Source organism: Bufo gargarizans, chromosome 3 (assembly GCF_014858855.1).
Source record: "Bufo gargarizans isolate SCDJY-AF-19 chromosome 3, ASM1485885v1, whole genome shotgun sequence".
NCBI lineage: Eukaryota > Metazoa > Chordata > Amphibia > Anura > Bufonidae > Bufo > Bufo gargarizans.
Genome location: NC_058082.1, coordinates 32,864,550 through 32,877,332, shown reverse-complemented (window position 1 = coordinate 32,877,332; position 12,783 = coordinate 32,864,550).

The following is a 12,783-nucleotide window of genomic DNA, read 5'->3' as shown; positions in this document are numbered from 1 at the left end:
TGGCGGCAGGTGGACTCACGAGGTGTCCAGTCGCCACCAATTTACATTATGAACTTATAATTGGAGAGACTTCCCGGGTTTCCGGCCCTGTGGCCTGATCCGAAAGTTACCGATACCGTGAGACAGGTGTAACCCCAGGTAGAGTGGCCTTGCTCAGGGGGGAAACCAGAACCCTGGGAACCTGAGACCGAAGGGCCAGCTGTAGGGGTGGCCGCCACTGCGGTAGGAAGAGGGGAAGCACAACCCCACTGATTGTAATGGTGGGAGACATGGAGGATTTGCCGCCGGGTCCTGAGTTGGCAGACCTCAACTGTCTCCGGGGAAAATTTCGGTACAGCACAGCACCGGACCCAAACACTATCTCGGGCTTGGGAAAATGTGTCAACTAGTTGATGGTGAACCTCAACAACCGGGGGCCGAGTCAATATTTCCCCGTTTTGTGGTTCATCAGAAGATGTTGTATCGGGAAAACCAACTACGGGGTGAGCATATTGAACAGCTAGGGATGCCCAAGGCGTATCGCTAACTCGTGTTGGAACAAGCCCACAAACATGTTCTTGGGGGACACCTGGGATGGCAGAAAATGCAGGACCAGAATTCTACAGCGGTTTTACTGGCCTAGATGTGTTAAGAGAGGTGGAACAATATTGTAAGTGTTGCCCAATCTGCCAGATAACTAGTCCCCAGCTACATTTCCGTAGTCCCCTGGTACCTCTCCCGATTATTGAGATTCCGTTCGAGCAAATCGCTATGGATCTCATAGGCCCAGTACCGAAGTCTGGTAGAGGGCACCAACACATCTTGGTTGTCCTAGAGTATGCCAATTGGTACCCGGAGGCGGTGCCCCTGCGACATACATCGGCCAAACTCATAGCTAAGAAGTTAATGGAGATGTTTTCCCGAGTGGGACTACCTAAAGAGGTTCTGACCGACCAAGGGACCCCTTTTATGTCAAAGGTCTTGAAGGAACTCTGTAAGTTACTGCACATAAAACAGCTACAGACGTCCGAAAACGGACAGCCTGGTAGAGGGGTTTAATTAAACATTAAAAAAACATGTTAAAAAGAGTGGTATCTAAGGATGGGAGGGATTGGGACCTTCTTCTGCCCTATCTCATGTTTGGCGTGCGAGAGGTGCCCCAGGCCTCTACTGGGTTCTTGCCCTTCAAACTGCTATATGGCCGACATCATCGGGATCTGTTGAACATTGCCAAAGAGGTGTGGGAACAACAACCCACACCGTATAAAAGTGTAATTGAATGTGTCACTCAGATGCAAGAGCGGATGGAGACAGTGTGTCACGAGGGTGTCAAGAACCACACCTGACTCCGTTATACCCGGGGTCAGGAAGTCGCAGCGGTTGGCTGTGCGCTCTATGTAGTAAGATAGGGCTGTTTCCTTATGGTAGCTTTCTGGGTTTGCTTTGCAACCCTTATTGGATCACTCAGGGATCCGTAGCTCCTTCTCCTCAGCTGTTCCTTGTCTAGCACTCCCAACCTCCTTATATTCCCCTCTCACACTTCTCTGGTTGCCAGATATAGAGCTTCCTGCCTGGACTTCTATACTGACCCACTGGAGCTGTGTTGCTGCGTTCTCCGGTTGTTGGTCCAGAACGTTTCCCTCCGGATCCCTGTTGGACCTTTGTGGTCTGCTGTGGTCGCCCACCTGGGTTTATGTGTTTGTCTGTATTGTCTGTCCTCTCCCTGGTGTTTTCCTCTTAGTGTCAGTGGTGCGGACTAGCGATCCCACCGGCCCGTTCACTATCTAGGGCTCATTTTAGGGAAAGCCAGGGTTTAGGCACGTGATCGCCGCACGGGTGAGGAACCCGTCTAGGGACGCCAGGGCAGTCAGGTGCCAGCCGCAAGGTGAGTCAGGGGTCACCACCTTTCCCTCTCCCTTGGGCAGGGCTTTCCCTTTTCCCTCCTTGTGCGTGACGCCGGTCATTACACAGTGTTGCCGCTTGTTAGGGAACATATGGAGGCAGCCCAGCAAGTCCAGAGTAGGGTCTATAATCGGCAAGCTCGGGTCCAGATCTTTAATCCGAGAGATCGGGTTTTGGTTCTGGTACCGACGGTGGACAGTAAGTTCCTAGCTAGGTGGCAGGGACCCTACGAAATACTCAAAAAAGTTGGTGAGGTAAACTACAAGGTACACCAACCAGGGTGGCGTAAGCCGGAGCACGTGTACCATGTGAATTTACTTAAACCTTGGAAAGATAGGGAGACCAGTACGGACGACAGCCCGTGGCTGGGTTTTCTAGGGGAAGAGTTTCCAGACCCACGGTCTGATACAAGGGAAGTGGTTGCCACAGTGAAGATTGCTGACAACCTTTCCTCTAAACAGACTCGGACCTCCCTGGACGCACTTCTACCATCCAACATGACATTGTCACTGAGCCTCAGGCCAGAGTCGGGTTGAAACCATACCGGGTACCCGAGTCTCGGCGACAAGCCATCTCGGAAGAAGTGCAGCTAATGCTACAACTAGACGTCATTGAGGAGTCGAAAAGTGAATGGGCCAGTCCGATAGTCTTAATACCCAAGCCGTACGGGACGTTACGGTTCTATGATTATTTCCACAAACTAAATGAGATTTCTAAATTTGATGCATATCCCATGCCTCGGGTGGATGAGCCTATTGAGAGGTTATGCCAAGCCCGGTATTTTTCTGTTTTGGACCTCACAAAAGGGTACTAGCAGGTACCCTTGACGGAGGCTGCCAAGGAGAAAACTGCCTTCATCACACCAGAGCGGCTGTACCAATATAAGGTGTTACCCTTTGGTCTGCATAGCGCCCCTGCCACTTTTCAACGGCTCATGGACATTGTGCTATGTCCACATCGTCGGTACGCTTCGGCTTACCTGGACGATATTGTCATTCACAGTACCGACTAGGAAAGTCACCTAACAAAAGTATAGGCTGTAGTGGACTCCCTTCGAAAGTCTGGACTAACAGCTAACCCAAAAAAATGTGCAATAGGGTTAGATGAGATGAAATACCTGGGGTATGTCATTGGGCACGGAGTCATCAAATCCTAAGTGAACAAAATAGAGGCGAAATGGAATTGGCCCCGACCTGCCACCTGCCACCAAGTAAAGCCATTCCTGGGAATGGGATAGTATATGAGGTTTGTTCCCCACTTTGCTACGGTGCCCACACCATTGACAGGGCTCTGGGATGATCAGGCGGAAGAGGCTTTCTCCGCTTTGAAGTCAGCCCTGTGTGGGTCCCCGGTTTTGGTGACGCCCGACTTCGAAAGGGAGTTTATAGTACAGACCGATGCCTCCGAAGTAGGCCTCGGTGCTGTACTGTCTCAGGAGGTCAACGGGGAGGAGCATCCCATTGTCTCCGCATTGTCTCCGTGTGCTGTCCGCATCCGTTGCACCGTTCCGTGGTCCTGCAAAAAAATTATAGCATGTCCTATTCTTGTCCATTTTGCGGACAAGAATAGGCATGTCTACAATGGGCTGCCCGTTCCGCAAATTGCGGAAGACACACAGGCGGCTTCCGGTATTTGCGGATCCGCTGTTAGCGGACCGCAAAAAACAGCACAGTCGTGTGCATGAGGCCTAAATCTGTGAATTAACACTGAACTGTTTAATTCAAATACTTTGTTGTTGCCTCTATACTGCGTCCGCTAACCTGCCTATCAGAGCGAATCCCCACAAGAGATGGAGGGAAGGAGTACTACAACCCCCATTCTAGCCTATATCCATACATTGCTTTCTGTGAATTATTTAGGACTGTATTTTGATACCGTTGGATGTATTACAACTCCCATTCGGCACTCTAGTAAAGATCTACGTTTATTTTCTGTAACTGGCCTGGTTACTGATTCCAGCACCATTTGCCGGCCACTGGACCCTGCCATGCACCCGCACCAAACCTATAATGTCAAGGGCACTCCAACTACCATCAAGCAGAAGCCCCAATATCAGGGTGTGTCTCAGGGGAAGAAGGGGTGTGCATGCCTCCTATCCCTTCCCTGGCCCTAGGGAGCATCGATGTGAGGATTGCCACTGAACAATCATTGCAGCCCGAGCCATTGCCACTCCCATCCTCCACTCTGCTCCTCCTGGATTTGTAGGGCTTTCAACACATCAACTTCAAGAACTGACTGTTCACTTGCTGCCTAGTATATCCAACTCCTTGGCCAGAGCCATTGTCACCAGGTCATCCATGTTATTCAACACACCCTGAAATGATGCACCTTTCGACCCCTTGAAGATCCTGAGAGGGGTCAGTAGGGAGCACTGAGTGGTTGCTGTGGGCGGTAAGACTAGATTTTTCTTAGCGTTAGTAAGTGAGGGCCATGCGATTATTCAGCTTCCCTATAAGATCATGACTTGGATTTCGTATGCCCCAGACATCAAGTACAGGGAGAGCATGAAGGAATGCGAATATATTATACATTCCGGATACCTGATTGTAATTGGTGCCGTAAGCTCTTCGATGTCTCATGAATATGAGATTTTTCACCCCTTTATGCAAGCGTAAAAAATCTATATTTTACAGACTGCGTTGTACAATCGGAGTGTGTCTCCTAGCGAATGGTTCATCCCATGTATGTATAGCATGGGTTTATGCAGATGGGATTAACAGTGAACTATAATAACACAACCAATTACAGTAGGTCAAACTACAGGTCCTACTAGTGGGCTAAACCCTTTTAATCCAATATAAATTCACAACTGATGGGTAGCTTGTTAAAACTTAACAATTATTAATGTCTAAGAGTAAAATAATAGGCCCTTCTATAATAAACACTCAAAATTTGTAACCTCCGGCTACACTAGTCTCCTGAGAGAACAATGTCTACTAGGAGATGGGAGAGGACCAAGACAGGGATAGCAAATTATGACACAGATAGGATGAGAGGTACCAAGGTAGCAAGGCAGAAAGACACAATGCTGGGTCATAACCCTAGGTGTCCCTATCTCTACCTCTCCTCCCCCCTATCTAGTGTGATAGCCCTGTCGTCACCCTCCCTAAACATGGACTGCCCAGCTTTGCCCGACAGACAGAGTATGGTCCTCAGGATCACATAAACATCCACCGGTTGCAAGGAGAGCACTTGAACTGGCAAAAAAATCGTAGTATGTTTGATTAAGATGTGTCGCAATGTAGCTTGTAGATAGCCTGCGGCACTTAATCCAATCAACACATGTATATAGATATTGATTTTTAAATATCAGAAAAACACAGTGTCCCGACGCGTTTCCTCAATGGTTTCTGATTCATCAGGGGACGAAATCATATCTAAGAGACCCCTTGATGTAAGGTCGCTTACTAACTAAAGTGGGGAATCCACAGAGAACCTACTGTTCACCATACCGGGTTATACACCGTAGTCCATCGTATTTACAGGTGACTACACAGTGATCCTTAGATTGCAGATAGGTCTCTATGTGGGCTTCAACCATATAAATGTTCAATTGCAAGAATATATGGCCAAATTTCCCTCTTGTTCAAGTGACCCAAAAGGTCCCTGGTCATCAATCACAACTCACATATGAATTTAGTTAATATGGATTTAATTTAATGTGAGTATTATCCAGGTACAGATATCACAGCCCAGATAGATGGCCTAAAAGTCTGTTTGGCCATCTATCTGGGCTTTCCTTGCCACCGGTGGATGTTTATGTGATCCTGAGGACCATACTCTGTCTGTCGGGCAAAGCTGGGCAGTCCATGTTTAGGGAGGGTGACGACAGGGCTATTACACTAGATAGGGGGGAGGAGAGGTAGAGATAGGGACACCTAGGGTTATGACCCAGCATTGTGTCTTTCTGCCTTGGTACCTTGGTACCTCTCATCCTATCTGTGTCATAATTTGCTATCCCTGTCTTGGTCCTCTCCCATCTCCTAGTAGACATTGTTCTCGCAGGAGACTAGTGTAGCCGGAGGTTACAAATTTTGAGTGTTTATTATAGAAGGGCCTATTATTTTACTCTTAGACATTAATAAATGTTAAGTTTTAACAAGCTACCCATCAGTTGTGAATTTATATGGGATTAACAGTGACCCTAAATTCCACTTGTTACAGCTTAGACATTCAGATGCCTCATAATTACCAACATTGCAATTGGTAAATTAGGAACAAAAAGGCCCCGCCCTGGGAACTGCCCAAAATCTGGCAGAACCTAACACGGTGTCATCCACAGAGTCCCCCTATTATAAGAGTGTATGTCCTGATGGCACAGATACAGTTGAAATCAGAACATGCAGGGGTCCAGACAGCTGGGTACCGCGGTTTGGATTTGGACCATGGTCCGCCTTTTCAGTACTCCTGGTCTAGAGAATATATAGAGCACAATTAGGGAGGTGGTGCTGTGGGAGAAGGGAACACCTGGAGGGGACGGCACCCAAAAAGGGATTTAGAAGAGGCGCCATACTGTATTAATACAGGAACCAAGCCCTGCCCCCTGCTGGGGGGAAATTGAATGCAGCAAAACGAGCAAAAGTATGATAAGTTACCAGCAATATTTATTCATCAAGAAGCGGAGTCCAGTAGAGGTGTACCAGAGAAGTTACGTGGTCTCTTACAGTCTATTCGGAAGTTCCCATTGTAGGCGCTGATGGATCGAGTAGGTATTTGGAACCTGGAGAAGGGATACCCGTTATCAGGTACCAGTTGTAGGAAGCAATATCAGGTCCCAAGGCATGGAGGAAGCCATGCAGGTCAGATAAGTCTTGTAGGTCTTTTAGATGTAGAGGGCGAAAGTGTTTCCTCTACCTGTAGGTGATGTTCTACAGGTAAGTGGTAGGTGGACATAAGGCAGCCTGGCAGCTCTCTCCACTGATGCAGTCGGCCTTGACAAGTCATTTTTTGAGGAGATGAAGAGAATTTTGCAGATCATGAGGTCTAGAGACTGACCCAGGTGGTAGTAAGGGGGCTTAGCAGGGAGTCCAGGCCCAAAAAATAAGTCTCATGGTGTTAATTGTAGTCTGTGTGGTGCTGCACCCAAATCGGTCTTGTCATTGCTGTTTATGTTCATGAAGTTGGATGGTGGCCAAGATGGAGTGTTCCCATAGGTGGGTATCTGAAAATCAAATATTTATATGAACAGATGTAGCAGAGCTTAAAAGGGTATTCCAGTGCAATAGAATGCTGGGCTGATGGGCTACTCATCTCAGAAAACAGTCAAGGATGTTACTCACCTACCCGATGTGACGATACCGAGACCGCTCCGCTCTCCACTTCCTGCTTGTGTACCCCACATGGCAGGAAATGGGTGGAAATGCCACTCTGCCAGTCATTGGATGATGGGAGTCATTGCTGCAGCCAGTGATTGGCAGAGCGGCATTCCCATCTTTATCCTGCCGTGTAGAGTCCACAAGCAGGAAGTGGAGAGCAGCGGTGCCCAGGCACTATCAGACCAGGAGCGACAAGGTAATAGAGTAATATCCTTTATTTTTCTCAGACATTCCCAGCCCACCGGGCCGGTTTTTTCATGGCTCCAGAATACCCCTTTAATGTCTTATTGAGGTCTTTGTGACTGCATGGTGTTAGGACATCTGTGGATCTTTTCTATTACAGTGTGAAATATTTATGGAGGAAAATGTCTTTAATCTACAATTGGATTTTTGTGGGAAAATGATGGAAGTTTTGCTGCATGTAAAAGTCACTTACCTGGGTAAACTCCAAAGACTCTTACAAGAATTTTCATTCCCCCTCGGAGCACCGTGCACTTTTCTTCTGTCTTGATGTTGATGACAGAAGAAGCGGATGTTGGTCTTGTGCTTCACTAAAAGCAGTCCCTACGACACAGGGGACAGCGGGAATTGCTCTGAAGCCACTGGACGATGCAGGTAGGATGGTATAAGTGGCCGCAGGGCAGGGATGTCACCTGCTCGCCCTTGGTGTAATCAGTCAAGCAGATGACACAAGACTGTGGCTCTTCTACTGTGATGGTCCTTGCAGGGAGGTCTCCAATTTGGGCGGCCCTGCAGCTCAGTGGAGGCTGGTGGGGCACACCCAGTGGAGCTGGTGTTGGGGGCTCTGGCGGTGGTATGGCCTGAGGTCTCGTGGTGCCCATCCTCTGCAGCTGTATTGATGGTGTAGAGGCGTTCTGCAGAGTGTATGGGAGACCTCCTGGGTGGCACATCTCCCTGGTACTGCGAATCAGTGGTATGGGCCAAGGATGGTGGAATTCAAGGGTGGTGGACTCAGCACTCTCATGGCTGCTCTCCCCAGATGGTCGGGGGTCTTGGGCCGGCTCAGGTCTTATTGGAGAGCGGCTTCTCTCCCTGGCAGATGTTAATTGCCGCCATGGAGGACCTCTGACCCTGGAGACATTGTGATGTTGTGTGTCTCTTCGTGATGTACTCTTAGCCGATCTTAATCGGTGTGGAAGGATAGTTTGACCTAAAAGAGCGAATAAATGAAGAAGAATGGAGGTATTTCCAGTATATGATTGATATAGAGCCCTACAGACCATAGACACAATGGCCAGGAGGGGACCTCATTGACTTCTATGACAGAATTTTCTAGGCATGCTCTGTGACCTGTGCAGAGGTCATTGTACAGGGATTGTGAATGGTGGATCCTGTCTTATCTATGCACAGAGGTGATATCATTACAGGCAGGATTAGAATGACAGATAAGGAGATAACTGCAGTAAAGTGATCTGTACAGACCAAGAAGTTGTGCCTATTTTAGGCTTTGTGGTCAGTGCAAAAAATGACTTTATAGTTTTCATTTACATAAAAATAGTGACATGGAAAATTAAAACAATAGGTCAATTTATGTTAAAAATAAAAACGTGATTTAAACAATAGGTCAATTTCTAATGACACATTCCCTTTAAGTCTAACATTTCTGTCTTTAGATGTTCCTCCACATTTTCTGCACCCCTCCCCCCTTCAGTCTGGAGCCAGACTGAAACATTTTTGGGACTTAAAAAAAAAAAAAGTCTCCATTGATGAATCTCACATAAATCAGCTAGACAGGCTAACCATGCTACCCACTTCACATTGAGTGAGTGGAATAAAAATGAAAAAGTTCTCAAAATATGTGAGCAAGTAAGCTCCAAAAGTCTTAGATCCCTATTTTTGACATTCTTAACCTCCTCCCGACCGCCTAACGCAGACACCCCAAAACACATAGCCCTACTTCTCCTGAGTACGGCGATACCACATGAGTGACACTTTTTTGCAGCCTAGATGCGCAAAGGGGCCCAAATTCCAAGTACCTTTTAGGAGGGCATTTTTACGAATTTGGATTTCAAACTACTTCTCACGCTTTAGGGCCCCTAAAATGCCAGGGCAGTATAAATACCCCACAAGTGACCCCATTTTAGAAAGAAGACACCCCAAGGTATTCCGTGAGGGGTATGGTGAGTTCATGTAAAATTTTATTTTTTGTCACAAGTTAGTGGAATATGAGACTTTGTAAGAAAAAAAACTTGTGACAAAAAATAAAAACTTACATGAACTCACTATGCCAATCAGCGAATACCTTAGGACTGTTTCACACGAGCGGATGCTGTGCGTGTCATCCGCTGCGTGAATGACAGCCAAGACCCGATGCGGACAGCAGAAGCACAGAGCATTAACATGACTGATAATGCTCCGTGCCTCTCTGTGATCTCTTTACTACGAAATCACAGTGAGATAAAGTCGTCACTGTGATTTCGTAGTAAAGAGATCACAGAGAGGCACGGAGCATTATGAATCATGTTAATGCTCCGTGCTTCTGCTGTCCGCATCGGGTCTTGGCTGTCATTCACGCAGCGGATGTCATGCACGGCATCCGCTCGTGTGAAACAGCCCTTAGGGTGTCTACTTTCTGAAATGGGGTCATTTGTGGGGTGTTTCTACTGTCTGGGCATTGTAGAACCCCAGGAAACATGACAGGTGCTCAGAAAGTCAAAGTGCGTAAATAAAATTTTTTGCACCATAGTTTGTAAACGCTATAACTTTTAGCCAAACCAATAAATATACACTTATTGCATTTTTTTTTAAATCAAAGACATGTAGAACAATACATTTAGAGAAAAATTTATATAGAAATGTAGTTTTATTAGAAACATTTTACAACAGAAAGTGAAAAATTTCATTTTTTGGGAAAAATTTCGGTCAATTTTGATTAATATAAAAAAAGTTAAAATGTCAGCAGCAATTAAATACCACCAAATGAAAGCTCTATTAGTGAGAAGAAAAGGAGGTAAAATTCATTTGGGTGGTAAGTTGCATGACCGAGCAATAAACGGTGAAAGTAGTGTAGTGCAGAATTGTAAAAAGTGGTCTGGTCATTAAGGGGGTTTAACCACTTCAACCCCGCTAGCTAAAACCCCCTTAATGACCAGGCCACTTTTTACACTTCTGCACTACACTACTTTCACCGTTTATTGCTCGGTCATGCAACTTACCACCCAAATGAATTTTACCTCCTTTTCTTCTCACTAATAGAGCTTTCATTTGGTGGTATTTTATTGCTGCTGACATTTTTACTTTTTTTGTTATTAATCGAAATTTAATGATTTTTTTGCAAAAAAATGTCATTTTTCACTTTCAGCTGTAAAATTTTGCAAAAAAAATGACATCCATATATAAATTTTTCTCTACATTTATTGTTCTACATGTCTTTGATAAAAAAAAAAATGTTTGGGGTTCTACAATATTTCTCTCACCCAGCATGGGTATATGTAAAATGATACGCCAAAACACATTCCCCAACTTCTCCTGAGTACGGCGATACCAGATGTGTCACACGTTTTTTGCAGCCAAGGTGGGCAAAGGGGCACACATTCCAAAGTGCACCTTTCGGATTTCGCAGGCCATTTTTTACACATTTTGATTGCAAAGTACTTCTCACACATTCCGTGAGGGGCACGGCGAGTTCCTAGAATTTTTTATTTTTTGTTTTGGGGTGTAATTTTACAAAAAATGGCCTGCGAAATCCGAAAGGTGCACTTTGGAATATGTGCCCGTTTGCCCACCTAGGGGGCAATAAAGTGTCACACATCTGGTATCGCCGCACTCAGGAGAAGTTGGGGAATGTGTTTTGGGGTGTAATTTTACATATACCCATGCTGGGTGAGAGAAATATCTTGGCAAAAGACAACTTTTCCCATTTTTTTATACAAAGTTGGCATTTGACCAAGATATTTTCCCAAACTTCTCCTGAGTACGGCGATACCACATGTGTGACACTTTTTTGAAGCCTAGATGCGCAAAGCGGCCCAAATTCCTTTTAGGAGGGCATTTTTAGACATTTGGATCCCAGACTTCTTCTCACACTTTCGGGCCCCTAAAAAGCCAGGGCAGTATAAATACCCCACATGTGACCCCACTTTGGAAAGAAGACACCCCAAGGTATTCCGTGAGGGGCATGGCGAGTTCCTAGAATATATTTTTTTTTGGCACAAGTTAGAGGAAATTGATTTTTTTTGTATTTTCTCACAAAGTCTCCCTTTCCGCTAACTTGGGACAAAAATTTCAATCTTTCATGGACTCAATATGCCCCTCACGGAATACCTTGGGGTGGCATTTTAGGGCCCTAAAGCGTGAGAAGAAGTCTGGAATATAAATGTCTAAAAAATGTTACGCATTTGGATTCCGTGAGGGGTATGGTGAGTTCATGTGAGATTTTATTTTTTGACACAAGTTAGTGGAATATGAGACTTTGTAAGAAAAAACAAAAACAAACAAAAAATTTCCGCTAACTTGGGCCCAAAAAAATGTCTGAATGGAGCCTTACAGGGGGGGTGATCAATGACAGGGGGGTGATCAGGGAGTGTATATGGGGTGATCACCCCCCTGTCATTGATCACCCCCCTGTCAGTGATCACCCCCCTGTAAGGCTCCATTCAGACGTCCGTATGATTTTTTACGGATCCACGGATACATGGATCGGATCCGCAAAACGCATACGGACGTCTGAATGGAGCCTTACCGGGGGTGATCAATGACAGGGGGGTGATCACCCATATAGACTCCCTGATCACCTCCGTCATTGATCACCCCCCTGTAAGGCTCCATTCAGACGTCCGTATGATTTTTTACGGATCCACGGATACATGGATCGGATCCGCAAAACGCATAAGGACGTCTGAATGGAGCCTTACAGGGGGGGTGATCAATGACAGGGGGGTGATCAGGGAGTCTATATGGGTGATCACCCCCCTGTAAGGCTCCATTCAGACGTCCGTATGATTTTTTACGGATCCACGGATACATGGATCGGATCCGCAAAACGCATACGGACGTCTTAATGGAGCCTTACAGGGGGGTGATCAATGACAGGGGGGTGATCAGGGAGTCTATATGGGTGATCACTCCCCTGTAAGGCTCCATTCAGACGTCCGTATGATTTTTTACGGATCCACGGATACATGGATCGGATCCGCAAAACGCATACGGACGTCTTAATGGAGCCTTACAGGGGGGTGATCAATGACAGGGGGGTGATCAGGGAGTCTATATGGGTGATCACCCCCCTGTAAGGCTCCATTCAGACGTCCGTATGATTTTTTACGGATCCACGGATACATGGATCGGATCCGCAAAACGCATACGGACGTCTTAATGGAGCCTTACAGGTGGGTGATCAATGACAGGGGGGTGATCAGGGAGTCTATATGGGTGATCACCCCCCTGTAAGGCTCCATTCAGACGTCCGTATGATTTTTTACGGATCCACGGATACATGGATCGGATCCGCAAAACGCATACGGATGTCTTAATGGAGCCTTACAGGGGGGTGATCAATGACAGGGGGGTGATCAGGGAGTCTATATGGGTGATCACCCCCCTGTAAGGCTCCATTCAGACGTCCGTA